This window comes from Xiphophorus hellerii, chromosome 20 (assembly GCF_003331165.1).
Source record: "Xiphophorus hellerii strain 12219 chromosome 20, Xiphophorus_hellerii-4.1, whole genome shotgun sequence".
NCBI classification, from domain to species: domain Eukaryota; kingdom Metazoa; phylum Chordata; class Actinopteri; order Cyprinodontiformes; family Poeciliidae; genus Xiphophorus; species Xiphophorus hellerii.
This window is the reverse complement of record NC_045691.1, coordinates 27,463,652-27,480,709: the sequence shown is the minus strand read 5'-3', so window position 1 is coordinate 27,480,709 and position 17,058 is coordinate 27,463,652. Positions and strand designations below refer to the sequence as shown.

The 17,058-nt window shown below is 38.7% G+C and overlaps 5 long non-coding RNA genes across 5 annotated transcripts; all 5 read right to left on the bottom strand.

The window, feature by feature from the left end:
* Window positions 1-1,541: 1,541 nt before the first annotated feature.
* On the bottom strand, window positions 1,542-3,532 carry LOC116709955 (uncharacterized). Its single transcript, XR_004337007.1, has 2 exons — window positions 3,360-3,532; window positions 1,542-1,758 (listed from the first exon to the last, which is right to left on the bottom strand). It is a non-coding gene; the product is annotated as an uncharacterized LOC116709955 (long non-coding RNA).
* Window positions 3,533-4,887: 1,355 nt separating this feature from the next.
* LOC116709991 (uncharacterized) lies at window positions 4,888-6,840 on the bottom strand. Its single transcript, XR_004337020.1, has 2 exons — window positions 6,675-6,840; window positions 4,888-5,104 (listed from the first exon to the last, which is right to left on the bottom strand). It is a non-coding gene; the product is annotated as an uncharacterized LOC116709991 (long non-coding RNA).
* A 1,362-nt stretch (window positions 6,841-8,202) lies between these two features.
* LOC116709987 (uncharacterized) lies at window positions 8,203-10,174 on the bottom strand. Its single transcript, XR_004337018.1, has 2 exons — window positions 10,009-10,174; window positions 8,203-8,419 (listed from the first exon to the last, which is right to left on the bottom strand). It is a non-coding gene; the product is annotated as an uncharacterized LOC116709987 (long non-coding RNA).
* A 1,362-nt stretch (window positions 10,175-11,536) lies between these two features.
* LOC116709973 (uncharacterized) lies at window positions 11,537-13,488 on the bottom strand. The gene is made up of 2 exons (XR_004337014.1): window positions 13,323-13,488; window positions 11,537-11,753 (listed from the first exon to the last, which is right to left on the bottom strand). It is a non-coding gene; the product is annotated as an uncharacterized LOC116709973 (long non-coding RNA).
* A 1,365-nt stretch (window positions 13,489-14,853) lies between these two features.
* Window positions 14,854-16,812, bottom strand: LOC116709965 (uncharacterized). Its single transcript, XR_004337010.1, has 2 exons — window positions 16,640-16,812; window positions 14,854-15,070 (listed from the first exon to the last, which is right to left on the bottom strand). It is a non-coding gene; the product is annotated as an uncharacterized LOC116709965 (long non-coding RNA).
* Window positions 16,813-17,058: the final 246 nt, after the last annotated feature.

Here is a 17,058-nt window from a genome sequence, read left to right as displayed (position 1 = left end):
ACAATTACTTTCCTTGACAGAGCTAAATATGTCACTTATTTAGTTCCATAGAAATTTTAAACTGAAAAAAATTTCTCTACAAATGCATGATGGCGTAAGGTTCACAAAACGTTGATATTATGAGAATATCATATGTATGATCACTTCTTTTAGGTCCACAGAAAAAAGCACAGAGGTTATTTTACCACAACCTCTTGAACTTTTTCATTGTTACCTACATTACAAACTGGGGCCAGGACTTTAATTATATACATAAATTTTAATGTGTTGAAACCAATTAATCCCTTTAAAAAAACTATTAATGCAAAGGTCCAACCAGAACCTTTGTATTTGTGTGTTTCTGGTATTCCCATAAATCTGACACACAAGTTACATCCGCAAAAAAGACAAAGCCGCTTCTGGTGGGACGTTGGAAAGACGTTGTGTGCTTGTTAGACCTAAATACAACTGAGACAGAGAATTGTTGAATCTTAAATGGACAGTTGCAGTGTAGATAACAAAATTAAATTGTTTAAAATTGAATATTTACATTAATTGGCCCGTTTTCTTTGCAAAGGTGCAAATATTAATCTTCATTATTTATAGCTCGGCATATATTAACCAATTATCTGTGACTGCATTTAAGCTCAGTCACATAAACTACCAGATTGCATGGAGTCTTTATTGAAAATCTGTAACCGTTGGCAACGTGCTTAACGAGAAGCAGAGGCCCCGAATCAAATTCTGCCGCTTAACCCTGGGCAACCTCTGACTTTACTCTCAGCCAGTGGCGGCTGGTGGCGATATTTGAAGGGTGTATGTATATATATATATATAGAAAAAGGAAGAGGCACAGATGTCATTAAAACGAATGTGATGTCATCGATGAAGGATCCCTGTGAAGGCCAGGGATCCTTCAAGGACCTGGCCTGTGAAGGCCCTCGCACCGAACGTGGACGCGAGGGCCTGTGAAGACCAGGGATCCTTGAATGACCTGGCCTGTGAAGGCCCTCGCACCGAACGTGGACGCGAGGGCCTGTGAAGGCCAGGGATCCTTGAATGACCTGGCCTGTGAAGGCCCTCGCACCGCCACCTGGATGCGAAGGCATGTGAAGGCCCTGGCCTGTGAAGGCCCTCGCACCAGCACCTGTATGCGAGGGCCTGTGAAGTCGTGTAAAAGTAGTAGAAAAAGTTGAGTACCTTTCTACCGTTTCTACTCTCTGCTCCTTCCATGCGTTGCTCTAGGGTGTCCCTACGCTCTTTCAGGTCTCATACTGATGTTTCCAGTTTTGTTAGAGCCAAATTATAGACAGCGTTTCACCAGGAGACCTAGAGTGAGGAGCCCCGCCCCTTTCCCCCTTGCGCCTCAGACAGAGTTTGAGGAAAAAGATGGCGGTCGTTCTTCGTTCGCTAAAGCTGTTCTTGTTGACATGTTAGTAGTGTGAAGCTGGTGGAAACTGTCCCCGCTAAAATGTAAATTTACAAGTTCATTCGGTGCTGATTTCGTAATTACTTGCTAGACGTGTTTAGACGTTCGAGGGAAAAAGAGTGATTTTGTTTCATAATTACGGTTTGTAGCTATAACGGTCGTAAAACAGCCGTTATAGAAGTTTGCTACATGTATCTAAACTTCGATACACTCTCCGACCCAACCTTATTAAGATTTCGGTGGTATCCTGACGGGTTGTGTTATCTTTTGATAGGAAGTGTTAAAGTTACTCTGTTACATGTACCGGAAATCAGTTCTCATCAGTTTCAAACATTTATTATAGACGTTACCTATGGAAGTAAATTTGTGCCATCAGAATTTGAATAAAAATTGCCTCTGAAATTTGAATATTGTATATTAGTGCTTACTTTTTCAGTGTTAAAATAAATTCAGAATATATTTTTAACCTAAAAAAATTTCAGTGTCATTATTTGTACATGAAAAAAAAATTCAGTGTCATTATTTGTACATGAAAAAAAAATTCAGTGTCATTATTTGTACATGGTTGCAATTTTCATTTATTAAAAGAGAAAAAAAAAAAACATGTCAAAAAAATTGTCAGTAAAATAAAAAAGTTTTTTGAAATCAGAAGGTCAGTATTGAGAAATCACAGTAATATAAATTAAATTATGATATTTAATCTAAAATAAGTTAACAGATGTACTTACAAGCATATATTTTTCTTGAAAATGAGTTAAGATCAATTGAAAAAACAAAGGGAGTTGTTTATAGTGTTGCTAGGTAACAGAACGAGGTTTTATACCGCAAAGTAAAAAGAATGTAAATTAATATTGTATATCAACACTTGTCAGATAAGAGAAGCAGTGTTTTGGATGATGTTGTAATGACAATAAATTTCTTAATTAATTCATAAATGAAGTCACCTGAACAATACAGTAGCTGAACAGAATGGGGTTGTGGTTATAATTAATGTCGGTAGTGTTCACAGCCCCTCCTTGAAGCACACAAGGCAGCCATATTAGCTTAGTACATTAGCGGTAGCATCTCCTGAAAAATTACGACTTTACTAAGACTGCCTGTCTCAGTCTCACCTAAGACAACATCAAACAACCCAGAAAGTCGCCACCCATCAGTTCTCTTTCAAGATTCTAGACTTGGCGCAAGTGGTATTTCTTTTTGAAATAAAACGGGGTAAATTGGGTGAGGGGTAGCGGGGAGGGGCTGGGGGGGCTAGTGGGTAGCTAGAAGTAATCTGCCAGCACTACATGGTGTAAGATTAACAACGGCCCAAACCGTGTTTTAAATCAAGATTTAAGATAATGTATCAAACTTCATGCGCAAAATAAAATATAATACAGAAATATGAAAGCATTAAACTCACCGTTGGGTTTGCGGTCGCCTCCATGGTCGCCAGCCTCGGTGACGCTGGTATTTCTTCAATATGACGGTTGCGTCACGTGATTAGCTGGGTCCTGGAATCTGACATCCATTGCTAATGTCTGTGACCTGGAGTAACCTCGCCATTTTTACAGCGAATTTTTAGACGTTGAATTTGAGACAGCGAATTTGAGCAAGTTGAATTGGAGGACACTGAAAATATTGCATTCGAATTTTGAAAAGTTGAATTTTTTTATATGCTGAATTTTTTAACACTGAAAATTTAAACTGTGAAAAATATGTATATTGAAAATTTGATCACTTTGAAATAGGAATGTGAATTTTTTTAATAAATGAAAATTGCAACCATGTACAAATAATGACACTGAATTTTTTTTTCATGTACAAATAATGACACTGAAATTTTTTTAGGTTAAAAATATATTTTGAATTTATTTTAACACTGAAAAAGTAAGCACTAATATACAATATTCAAATTTCAGAGGCAATTTTTATTCAAATTCTGATGGCACAAATTTACTTCCATAGTTACCACTTTTCCCCTACTACCTTGTAATTGATTCTACTGTACTAGCTTAAGCTAGATCTAGTCCTCTAAATATGCCCATATTAAATTATAGAACTAATAATATGATTACATTTTTCAGAGTTATTACAATTCAAAGAAATTAGTAGCCTTACAATTTCACTGAACTTGAGGAATAGTTTTCTTTTTATGTAAATCTGTAAGATTTAAATCGATTGTTGAATTGTTTTGATTTGGCCCATGGATGCTGTCACAGCTGGTGGGGCCTGATGTTGTTTATTGAAGTAGATGGAATATGGTTGTTTTGGAGCAACGGAAGGACACATGGACATGAATGCACAAAGGAAGGTTCAATGTATGATTGCATGATTTCATGATTTTGACAATTTGTAATAAAACAGACAGAGTTTGGGGAAGAAAACGGCGGTCGTTCTTCGTTCGCTAAAGCTGTTCTTGTTTACAGGCTTCCCACTCGGAAGAAAGGAGAAGAGACAAAACAAAACAAACATCAATTGTTACAACTCTTTCAATACAGCTGAGACATGTAACATAGGTATAAAAAATATTTTTTCTGAGGTAACAGCCTGCGATGTCATCGATGACATCACGTCCGTCCCTGACTGTCACTGATGACATCAGACCGACAAAACGAACGTGATGTCATCGATGACATCGCAGGCTGTTACCTCAGAAGTGCTTGAATAAGACGACCACGTGGTAATGTGGTAAGGCCTGTGAAGGCCTGGGATCCTTCAAGGACCTGGCCCGTGAAGGCCCTCGCACCGAACGTGGACGCGAGGGCCTGTGAAGGCCAGGGATCCTTCAAGGACCTGGCCTGTGAAGGCCCTCGCACCGAACGTGGACGCGAGGGCCTGTGAAGACCAGGGATCCTTGAATGACCTGGCCTGTGAAGGCCCTCGCACCGAACGTGGACGCGAGGGCCTGTGAAGGCCAGCGATCCTTGAATGACCTGTGAAGGCCCTCGCACCGCCACGTGGACGCGAGGGCCTGTGAAGGCCAGGGATCCTTGAATGACCTGGCCTGTGAAGGCCCTCGCACCGCCACCTGGATGCGAAGGCATGTGAAGGCCCTGGCCTGTGAAGGCCCTCGCACCAGCACCTGTATGCGAGGGCCTGTGAAGTCGTGTAAAAGTAGTAGAAAAAGTTGAGTACCTTTCTACCCTTTCTACTCTCTGCTCCTTCCATGCGTTGCTCTAGGGTGTCCCTACGCTCTTTCAGGTCTCATACTGATGTTTCCAGTTTTGTTAGAGCCAAATTATAGACAGCGTTTCACCAGGAGACCTAGAGTGAGGAGCCCCGCCCCTTTCCCCCTTGCGCCTCAGACAGAGTTTGAGGAAAAATATGGCGGTCGTTCTTCGTTCGCTAAAGCTGTTCTTGTTGACATGTTAGTAGTGTGAAGCTGGTGGAAACTGTCCCCGCTAAAATGTAAATTTACAAGTTCATTCGGTGCTGATTTCGTAATTACTTGCTAGACGTGTTTAGACGTTCGAGGGAAAAAGAGTGATTTTGTTTCATAATTACGGTTTGTAGCTATAACGGTCGTAAAACAGCCGTTATAGAAGTTTGCTACATGTATCTAAACTTCGATACACTCTCCGACCCAACCTTATTAAGATTTCGGTGGTATCCTGACGGGTTGTGTTATCTTTTGATAGGAAGTGTTAAAGTTACTCTGTTACATGTACCGGAAATCAGTTCTCATCAGTTTCAAACATTTATTATAGACGTTACCTATGGAAGTAAATTTGTGCCATCAGAATTTGAATAAAAATTGCCTCTGAAATTTGAATATTGTATATTAGTGCTTACTTTTTCAGTGTTAAAATAAATTCAGAATATATTTTTAACCTAAAAAAATTTCAGCGTCATTATTTGTACATGAAAAAAAAATTCAGTGTCATTATTTGTACATGGTTGCAATTTTCATTTATTAAAAGAGAAAAAAAAAAAAACATGTCAAAAAAATTGTCAGTAAAATAAAAAAGTTTTTTGAAATCAGAAGGTCAGTATTGAGAAATCACAGTAATATAAATTAAATTATGATATTTAATCTAAAATAAGTTAACAGATGTACTTACAAGCATATATTTTTCTTGAAAATGAGTTAAGATCAATTGAAAAAACAAAGGGAGTTGTTTATAGTGTTGCTAGGTAACAGAACGAGGTTTTATACCGCAAAGTAAAAAGAATGTAAATTAATATTGTATATCAACACTTGTCAGATAAGAGAAGCAGTGTTTTGGATGATGTTGTAATGACAATAAATTTCTTAATTAATTCATAAATGAAGTCACCTGAACAATACAGTAGCTGAACAGAATGGGGTTGTGGTTATAATTAATGTCGGTAGTGTTCACAGCCCCTCCTTGAAGCACACAAGGCAGCCATATTAGCTTAGTACATTAGCGGTAGCATCTCTTGAAAAATTACGACTTTACTAAGACTGCCTGTCTCAGTCTCAGCTAAGACAACATCAAACAACCCAGAAAGTCGCCACCCATCAGTTCTCTTTCAAGATTCTAGACTTGGCGCAAGTGGTATTTCTTTTTGAAATAAAACGGGGTAAATTGGGTGAGGGGTAGCGGGGAGGGGCTGGGGGGGCTAGTGGGTAGCTAGAAGTAATCTGCCAGCACTACATGGTGTAAGATTAACAACGGCCCAAACCGTGTTTTAAATCAAGATTTAAGATAATGTATCAAACTTCATGCGCAAAATAAAATATAATACAGAAATATGAAAGCATTAAACTCACCGTTGGGTTTGCGGTCGCCTCCATGGTCGCCAGCCTCGGTGACGCTGGTATTTCTTCAATATGACGGTTGCGTCACGTGATTAGCTGGGTCCTGGAATCTGACATCCATTGCTAATGTCTGTGACCTGGAGTAACCTCGCCATTTTTACAGCGAATTTTTAGACGTTGAATTTGAGACAGCGAATTTGAGCAAGTTGAATTGGAGGACACTGAAAATATTGCATTCGAATTTTGAAAAGTTGAATTTTTTTATATGCTGAATTTTTTAACACTGAAAATTTAAACTGTGAAAAATATGTATATTGAAAATTTGATCACTTTGAAATAGGAATGTGAATTTTTTTAATAAATGAAAATTGCAACCATGTACAAATAATGACACTGAATTTTTTTTTCATGTACAAATAATGACACTGAAATTTTTTTAGGTTAAAAATATATTTTGAATTTATTTTAACACTGAAAAAGTAAGCACTAATATACAATATTCAAATTTCAGAGGCAATTTTTATTCAAATTCTGATGGCACAAATTTACTTCCATAGTTACCACTTTTCCCCTACTACCTTGTAATTGATTCTACTGTACTAGCTTAAGCTAGATCTAGTCCTCTAAATATGCCCATATTAAATTATAGAACTAATAATATGATTACATTTTTCAGAGTTATTACAATTCAAAGAAATTAGTAGCCTTACAATTTCACTGAACTTGAGGAATAGTTTTCTTTTTATGTAAATCTGTAAGATTTAAATCGATTGTTGAATTGTTTTGATTTGGCCCATGGATGCTGTCACAGCTGGTGGGGCCTGATGTTGTTTATTGAAGTAGATGGAATATGGTTGTTTTGGAGCAACGGAAGGACACATGGACATGAATGCACAAAGGAATGTTCAATGTATGATTGCATGATTTCATGATTTTGACAATTTGTAATAAAACAGACAGAGTTTGGGGAAGAAAACGGCGGTCGTTCTTCGTTCGCTAAAGCTGTTCTTGTTTACAGGCTTCCCACTCGGAAGAAAGGAGAAGAGACAAAACAAAACAAACATCAATTGTTACAACTCTTTCAATACAGCTGAGACATGTAACATAGGTATAAAAAATATTTTTTCTGAGGTAACAGCCTGCGATGTCATCGATGACATCACGTCCGTCCCTGACTGTCACTGATGACATCAGACCGACAAAACGAACGTGATGTCATCGATGACATCGCAGGCTGTTCCTTCAGAAGTGCTTGAATAAGACGACCACGTGGTAATGTGGTAAGGCCTGTGAAGGCCTGGGATCCTTCAAGGACCTGGCCCGTGAAGGCCCTCGCACCGAACGTGGACGCGAGGGCCTGTGAAGGCCAGGGATCCTTCAAGGACCTGGCCTGTGAAGGCCCTCGCACCGAACGTGGACGCGAGGGCCTGTGAAGACCAGGGATCCTTGAATGACCTGGCCTGTGAAGGCCCTCGCACCGAACGTGGACGCGAGGGCCTGTGAAGGCCAGCGATCCTTGAATGACCTGTGAAGGCCCTCGCACCGCCACGTGGACGCGAGGGCCTGTGAAGGCCAGGGATCCTTGAATGACCTGGCCTGTGAAGGCCCTCGCACCGCCACCTGGATGCGAAGGCATGTGAAGGCCCTGGCCTGTGAAGGCCCTCGCACCAGCACCTGTATGCGAGGGCCTGTGAAGTCGTGTAAAAGTAGTAGAAAAAGTTGAGTACCTTTCTACCCTTTCTACTCTCTGCTCCTTCCATGCGTTGCTCTAGGGTGTCCCTACGCTCTTTCAGGTCTCATACTGATGTTTCCAGTTTTGTTAGAGCCAAATTATAGACAGCGTTTCACCAGGAGACCTAGAGTGAGGAGCCCCGCCCCTTTCCCCCTTGCGCCTCAGACAGAGTTTGAGGAAAAAGATGGCGGTCGTTCTTCGTTCGCTAAAGCTGTTCTTGTTGACATGTTAGTAGTGTGAAGCTGGTGGAAACTGTCCCCGCTAAAATGTAAATTTACAAGTTCATTCGGTGCTGATTTCGTAATTACTTGCTAGACGTGTTTAGACGTTCGAGGGAAAAAGAGTGATTTTGTTTCATAATTACGGTTTGTAGCTATAACGGTCGTAAAACAGCCGTTATAGAAGTTTGCTACATGTATCTAAACTTCGATACACTCTCCGACCCAACCTTATTAAGATTTCGGTGGTATCCTGACGGGTTGTGTTATCTTTTGATAGGAAGTGTTAAAGTTACTCTGTTACATGTACCGGAAATCAGTTCTCATCAGTTTCAAACATTTATTATAGACGTTACCTATGGAAGTAAATTTGTGCCATCAGAATTTGAATAAAAATTGCCTCTGAAATTTGAATATTGTATATTAGTGCTTACTTTTTCAGTGTTAAAATAAATTCAGAATATATTTTTAACCTAAAAAAATTTCAGTGTCATTATTTGTACATGAAAAAAAAATTCAGTGTCATTATTTGTACATGAAAAAAAAATTCAGTGTCATTATTTGTACATGGTTGCAATTTTCATTTATTAAAAGAGAAAAAAAAAAAAATTGTCAGTAAAATAAAAAAGTTTTTTGAAATCAGAAGGTCAGTATTGAGAAATCACAGTAATATAAATTAAATTATGATATTTAATCTAAAATAAGTTAACAGATGTACTTACAAGCATATATTTTTCTTGAAAATGAGTTAAGATCAATTGAAAAAACAAAGGGAGTTGTTTATAGTGTTGCTAGGTAACAGAATGAGGTTTTATACCGCAAAGTAAAAAGAATGTAAATTAATATTGTATATCAACACTGGTCAGATAAGAGAAGCAGTGTTTTGGATGATGTTGTAATGACAATAAATTTCTTAATTAATTCATAAATGAAGTCACCTGAACAATACAGTAGCTGAACAGAATGGGGTTGTGGTTATAATTAATGTCGGTAGTGTTCACAGCCCCTCCTTGAAGCACACAAGGCAGCCATATTAGCTTAGTACATTAGCGGTAGCATCTCTTGAAAAATTACGACTTTACTAAGACTGCCTGTCTCAGTCTCAGCTAAGACAACATCAAACAACCCAGAAAGTCGCCACCCATCAGTTCTCTTTCAAGATTCTAGACTTGGCGCAAGTGGTATTTCTTTTTGAAATAAAACGGGGTAAATTGGGTGAGGGGTAGCGGGGAGGGGCTGGGGGGGCTAGTGGGTAGCTAGAAGTAATCTGCCAGCACTACATGGTGTAAGATTAACAACGGCCCAAACCGTGTTTTAAATCAAGATTTAAGATAATGTATCAAACTTCATGCGCAAAATAAAATATAATACAGAAATATGAAAGCATTAAACTCACCGTTGGGTTTGCGGTCGCCTCCATGGTCGCCAGCCTCGGTGACGCTGGTATTTCTTCAATATGACGGTTGCGTCACGTGATTAGCTGGGTCCTGGAATCTGACATCCATTGCTAATGTCTGTGACCTGGAGTAACCTCGCCATTTTTACAGCGAATTTTTAGACGTTGAATTTGAGACAGCGAATTTGAGCAAGTTGAATTGGAGGACACTGAAAATATTGCATTCGAATTTTGAAAAGTTGAATTTTTTTATATGCTGAATTTTTTAACACTGAAAATTTAAACTGTGAAAAATATGTATATTGAAAATTTGATCACTTTGAAATAGGAATGTGAATTTTTTTAATAAATGAAAATTGCAACCATGTACAAATAATGACACTGAATTTTTTTTTCATGTACAAATAATGACACTGAAATTTTTTTAGGTTAAAAATATATTTTGAATTTATTTTAACACTGAAAAAGTAAGCACTAATATACAATATTCAAATTTCAGAGGCAATTTTTATTCAAATTCTGATGGCACAAATTTACTTCCATAGTTACCACTTTTCCCCTACTACCTTGTAATTGATTCTACTGTACTAGCTTAAGCTAGATCTAGTCCTCTAAATATGCCCATATTAAATTATAGAACTAATAATATGATTACATTTTTCAGAGTTATTACAATTCAAAGAAATTAGTAGCCTTACAATTTCACTGAACTTGAGGAATAGTTTTCTTTTTATGTAAATCTGTAAGATTTAAATCGATTGTTGAATTGTTTTGATTTGGCCCATGGATGCTGTCACAGCTGGTGGGGCCTGATGTTGTTTATTGAAGTAGATGGAATATGGTTGTTTTGGAGCAACGGAAGGACACATGGACATGAATGCACAAAGGAATGTTCAATGTATGATTGCATGATTTCATGATTTTGACAATTTGTAATAAAACAGACAGAGTTTGGGGAAGAAAACGGCGGTCGTTCTTCGTTCGCTAAAGCTGTTCTTGTTTACAGGCTTCCCACTCGGAAGAAAGGAGAAGAGACAAAACAAAACAAACATCAATTGTTACAACTCTTTCAATACAGCTGAGACATGTAACATAGGTATAAAAAATATTTTTTCTGAGGTAACAGCCTGCGATGTCATCGATGACATCACGTCCGTCCCTGACTGTCACTGATGACATCAGACCGACAAAACGAACGTGATGTCATCGATGACATCGCAGGCTGTTCCTTCAGAAGTGCTTGAATAAGACGACCACGTGGTAATGTGGTAAGGCCTGTGAAGGCCTGGGATCCTTCAAGGACCTGGCCCGTGAAGGCCCTCGCACCGAACGTGGACGCGAGGGCCTGTGAAGGCCAGGGATCCTTCAAGGACCTGGCCTGTGAAGGCCCTCGCACCGAACGTGGACGCGAGGGCCTGTGAAGACCAGGGATCCTTGAATGACCTGGCCTGTGAAGGCCCTCGCACCGAACGTGGACGCGAGGGCCTGTGAAGGCCAGCGATCCTTGAATGACCTGTGAAGGCCCTCGCACCGCCACGTGGACGCGAGGGCCTGTGAAGGCCAGGGATCCTTGAATGACCTGGCCTGTGAAGGCCCTCGCACCGCCACCTGGATGCGAAGGCATGTGAAGGCCCTGGCCTGTGAAGGCCCTCGCACCAGCACCTGTATGCGAGGGCCTGTGAAGTCGTGTAAAAGTAGTAGAAAAAGTTGAGTACCTTTCTACCCTTTCTACTCTCTGCTCCTTCCATGCGTTGCTCTAGGGTGTCCCTACGCTCTTTCAGGTCTCATACTGATGTTTCCAGTTTTGTTAGAGCCAAATTATAGACAGCGTTTCACCAGGAGACCTAGAGTGAGGAGCCCCGCCCCTTTCCCCCTTGCGCCTCAGACAGAGTTTGAGGAAAAATATGGCGGTCGTTCTTCGTTCGCTAAAGCTGTTCTTGTTGACATGTTAGTAGTGTGAAGCTGGTGGAAACTGTCCCCGCTAAAATGTAAATTTACAAGTTCATTCGGTGCTGATTTCGTAATTACTTGCTAGACGTGTTTAGACGTTCGAGGGAAAAAGAGTGATTTTGTTTCATAATTACGGTTTGTAGCTATAACGGTCGTAAAACAGCCGTTATAGAAGTTTGCTACATGTATCTAAACTTCGATACACTCTCCGACCCAACCTTATTAAGATTTCGGTGGTATCCTGACGGGTTGTGTTATCTTTTGATAGGAAGTGTTAAAGTTACTCTGTTACATGTACCGGAAATCAGTTCTCATCAGTTTCAAACATTTATTATAGACGTTACCTATGGAAGTAAATTTGTGCCATCAGAATTTGAATAAAAATTGCCTCTGAAATTTGAATATTGTATATTAGTGCTTACTTTTTCAGTGTTAAAATAAATTCAGAATATATTTTTAACCTAAAAAAATTTCAGTGTCATTATTTGTACATGAAAAAAAAATTCAGTGTCATTATTTGTACATGGTTGCAATTTTCATTTATTAAAAGAGAAAAAAAAAAAACATGTCAAAAAAATTGTCAGTAAAATAAAAAAGTTTTTTGAAATCAGAAGGTCAGTATTGAGAAATCACAGTAATATAAATTAAATTATGATATTTAATCTAAAATAAGTTAACAGATGTACTTACAAGCATATATTTTTCTTGAAAATGAGTTAAGATCAATTGAAAAAACAAAGGGAGTTGTTTATAGTGTTGCTAGGTAACAGAACGAGGTTTTATACCGCAAAGTAAAAAGAATGTAAATTAATATTGTATATCAACACTTGTCAGATAAGAGAAGCAGTGTTTTGGATGATGTTGTAATGACAATAAATTTCTTAATTAATTCATAAATGAAGTCACCTGAACAATACAGTAGCTGAACAGAATGGGGTTGTGGTTATAATTAATGTCGGTAGTGTTCACAGCCCCTCCTTGAAGCACACAAGGCAGCCATATTAGCTTAGTACATTAGCGGTAGCATCTCCTGAAAAATTACGACTTTACTAAGACTGCCTGTCTCAGTCTCACCTAAGACAACATCAAACAACCCAGAAAGTCGCCACCCATCAGTTCTCTTTCAAGATTCTAGACTTGGCGCAAGTGGTATTTCTTTTTGAAATAAAACGGGGTAAATTGGGTGAGGGGTAGCGGGGAGGGGCTGGGGGGGCTAGTGGGTAGCTAGAAGTAATCTGCCAGCACTACATGGTGTAAGATTAACAACGGCCCAAACCGTGTTTTAAATCAAGATTTAAGATAATGTATCAAACTTCATGCGCAAAATAAAATATAATACAGAAATATGAAAGCATTAAACTCACCGTTGGGTTTGCGGTCGCCTCCATGGTCGCCAGCCTCGGTGACGCTGGTATTTCTTCAATATGACGGTTGCGTCACGTGATTAGCTGGGTCCTGGAATCTGACATCCATTGCTAATGTCTGTGACCTGGAGTAACCTCGCCATTTTTACAGCGAATTTTTAGACGTTGAATTTGAGACAGCGAATTTGAGCAAGTTGAATTGGAGGACACTGAAAATATTGCATTCGAATTTTGAAAAGTTGAATTTTTTTATATGCTGAATTTTTTAACACTGAAAATTTAAACTGTGAAAAATATGTATATTGAAAATTTGATCACTTTGAAATAGGAATGTGAATTTTTTTAATAAATGAAAATTGCAACCATGTACAAATAATGACACTGAATTTTTTTTTCATGTACAAATAATGACACTGAAATTTTTTTAGGTTAAAAATATATTTTGAATTTATTTTAACACTGAAAAAGTAAGCACTAATATACAATATTCAAATTTCAGAGGCAATTTTTATTCAAATTCTGATGGCACAAATTTACTTCCATAGTTACCACTTTTCCCCTACTACCTTGTAATTGATTCTACTGTACTAGCTTAAGCTAGATCTAGTCCTCTAAATATGCCCATATTAAATTATAGAACTAATAATATGATTACATTTTTCAGAGTTATTACAATTCAAAGAAATTAGTAGCCTTACAATTTCACTGAACTTGAGGAATAGTTTTCTTTTTATGTAAATCTGTAAGATTTAAATCGATTGTTGAATTGTTTTGATTTGGCCCATGGATGCTGTCACAGCTGGTGGGGCCTGATGTTGTTTATTGAAGTAGATGGAATATGGTTGTTTTGGAGCAACGGAAGGACACATGGACATGAATGCACAAAGGAATGTTCAATGTATGATTGCATGATTTCATGATTTTGACAATTTGTAATAAAACAGACAGAGTTTGGGGAAGAAAACGGCGGTCGTTCTTCGTTCGCTAAAGCTGTTGTTGTTTACAGGCTTCCCACTCGGAAGAAAGGAGAAGAAGAGACAAAACAAAACAAACATCAATTGTTACAACTCTTTCAATACAGCTGAGACATGTAACATAGGTATAAAAAATATTTTTTCTGAGGTAACAGCCTGCGATGTCATCGATGACATCACGTCCGTCCCTGACTGTCACTGATGACATCAGACCGACAAAACGAACGTGATGTCATCGATGACATCGCAGGCTGTTCCTTCAGAAGTGCTTGAATAAGACGACCACGTGGTAATGTGGTAAGGCCTGTGAAGGCCTGGGATCCTTCAAGGACCTGGCCCGTGAAGGCCCTCGCACCGAACGTGGACGCGAGGGCCTGTGAAGGCCAGGGATCCTTCAAGGACCTGGCCTGTGAAGGCCCTCGCACCGAACGTGGACGCGAGGGCCTGTGAAGACCAGGGATCCTTGAATGACCTGGCCTGTGAAGGCCCTCGCACCGAACGTGGACGCGAGGGCCTGTGAAGGCCAGCGATCCTTGAATGACCTGTGAAGGCCCTCGCACCGCCACGTGGACGCGAGGGCCTGTGAAGGCCAGGGATCCTTGAATGACCTGGCCTGTGAAGGCCCTCGCACCGCCACCTGGATGCGAAGGCATGTGAAGGCCCTGGCCTGTGAAGGCCCTCGCACCAGCACCTGTATGCGAGGGCCTGTGAAGTCGTGTAAAAGTAGTAGAAAAAGTTGAGTACCTTTCTACCCTTTCTACTCTCTGCTCCTTCCATGCGTTGCTCTAGGGTGTCCCTACGCTCTTTCAGGTCTCATACTGATGTTTCCAGTTTTGTTAGAGCCAAATTATAGACAGCGTTTCACCAGGAGACCTAGAGTGAGGAGCCCCGCCCCTTTCCCCCTTGCGCCTCAGACAGAGTTTGAGGAAAAATATGGCGGTCGTTCTTCGTTCGCTAAAGCTGTTCTTGTTGACATGTTAGTAGTGTGAAGCTGGTGGAAACTGTCCCCGCTAAAATGTAAATTTACAAGTTCATTCGGTGCTGATTTCGTAATTACTTGCTAGACGTGTTTAGACGTTCGAGGGAAAAAGAGTGATTTTGTTTCATAATTACGGTTTGTAGCTATAACGGTCGTAAAACAGCCGTTATAGAAGTTTGCTACATGTATCTAAACTTCGATACACTCTCCGACCCAACCTTATTAAGATTTCGGTGGTATCCTGACGGGTTGTGTTATCTTTTGATAGGAAGTGTTAAAGTTACTCTGTTACATGTACCGGAAATCAGTTCTCATCAGTTTCAAACATTTATTATAGACGTTACCTATGGAAGTAAATTTGTGCCATCAGAATTTGAATAAAAATTGCCTCTGAAATTTGAATATTGTATATTAGTGCTTACTTTTTCAGTGTTAAAATAAATTCAGAATATATTTTTAACCTAAAAAAATTTCAGCGTCATTATTTGTACATGAAAAAAAAATTCAGTGTCATTATTTGTACATGGTTGCAATTTTCATTTATTAAAAGAGAAAAAAAAAAAACATGTCAAAAAAATTGTCAGTAAAATAAAAAAGTTTTTTGAAATCAGAAGGTCAGTATTGAGAAATCACAGTAATATAAATTAAATTATGATATTTAATCTAAAATAAGTTAACAGATGTACTTACAAGCATATATTTTTCTTGAAAATGAGTTAAGATCAATTGAAAAAACAAAGGGAGTTGTTTATAGTGTTGCTAGGTAACAGAACGAGGTTTTATACCGCAAAGTAAAAAGAATGTAAATTAATATTGTATATCAACACTTGTCAGATAAGAGAAGCAGTGTTTTGGATGATGTTGTAATGACAATAAATTTCTTAATTAATTCATAAATGAAGTCACCTGAACAATACAGTAGCTGAACAGAATGGGGTTGTGGTTATAATTAATGTCGGTAGTGTTCACAGCCCCTCCTTGAAGCACACAAGGCAGCCATATTAGCTTAGTACATTAGCGGTAGCATCTCTTGAAAAATTACGACTTTACTAAGACTGCCTGTCTCAGTCTCAGCTAAGACAACATCAAACAACCCAGAAAGTCGCCACCCATCAGTTCTCTTTCAAGATTCTAGACTTGGCGCAAGTGGTATTTCTTTTTGAAATAAAACGGGGTAAATTGGGTGAGGGGTAGCGGGGAGGGGCTGGGGGGGCTAGTGGGTAGCTAGAAGTAATCTGCCAGCACTACATGGTGTAAGATTAACAACGGCCCAAACCGTGTTTTAAATCAAGATTTAAGATAATGTATCAAACTTCATGCGCAAAATAAAATATAATACAGAAATATGAAAGCATTAAACTCACCGTTGGGTTTGCGGTCGCCTCCATGGTCGCCAGCCTCGGTGACGCTGGTATTTCTTCAATATGACGGTTGCGTCACGTGATTAGCTGGGTCCTGGAATCTGACATCCATTGCTAATGTCTGTGACCTGGAGTAACCTCGCCATTTTTACAGCGAATTTTTAGACGTTGAATTTGAGACAGCGAATTTGAGCAAGTTGAATTGGAGGACACTGAAAATATTGCATTCGAATTTTGAAAAGTTGAATTTTTTTATATGCTGAATTTTTTAACACTGAAAATTTAAACTGTGAAAAATATGTATATTGAAAATTTGATCACTTTGAAATAGGAATGTGAATTTTTTTAATAAATGAAAATTGCAACCATGTACAAATAATGACACTGAATTTTTTTTTCATGTACAAATAATGACACTGAAATTTTTTTAGGTTAAAAATATATTTTGAATTTATTTTAACACTGAAAAAGTAAGCACTAATATACAATATTCAAATTTCAGAGGCAATTTTTATTCAAATTCTGATGGCACAAATTTACTTCCATAGTTACCACTTTTCCCCTACTACCTTGTAATTGATTCTACTGTACTAGCTTAAGCTAGATCTAGTCCTCTAAATATGCCCATATTAAATTATAGAACTAATAATATGATTACATTTTTCAGAGTTATTACAATTCAAAGAAATTAGTAGCCTTACAATTTCACTGAACTTGAGGAATAGTTTTCTTTTTATGTAAATCTGTAAGATTTAAATCGATTGTTGAATTGTTTTGATTTGGCCCATGGATGCTGTCACAGCTGGTGGGGCCTGATGTTGTTTATTGAAGTAGATGGAATATGGTTGTTTTGGAGCAACGGAAGGACACATGGACATGAATGCACAAAGGAAGGTTCAATGTATGATTGCATGATTTCATGATTTTGACAATTTGTAATAAAACAGACAGAGTTTGGGGAAGAAAACGGC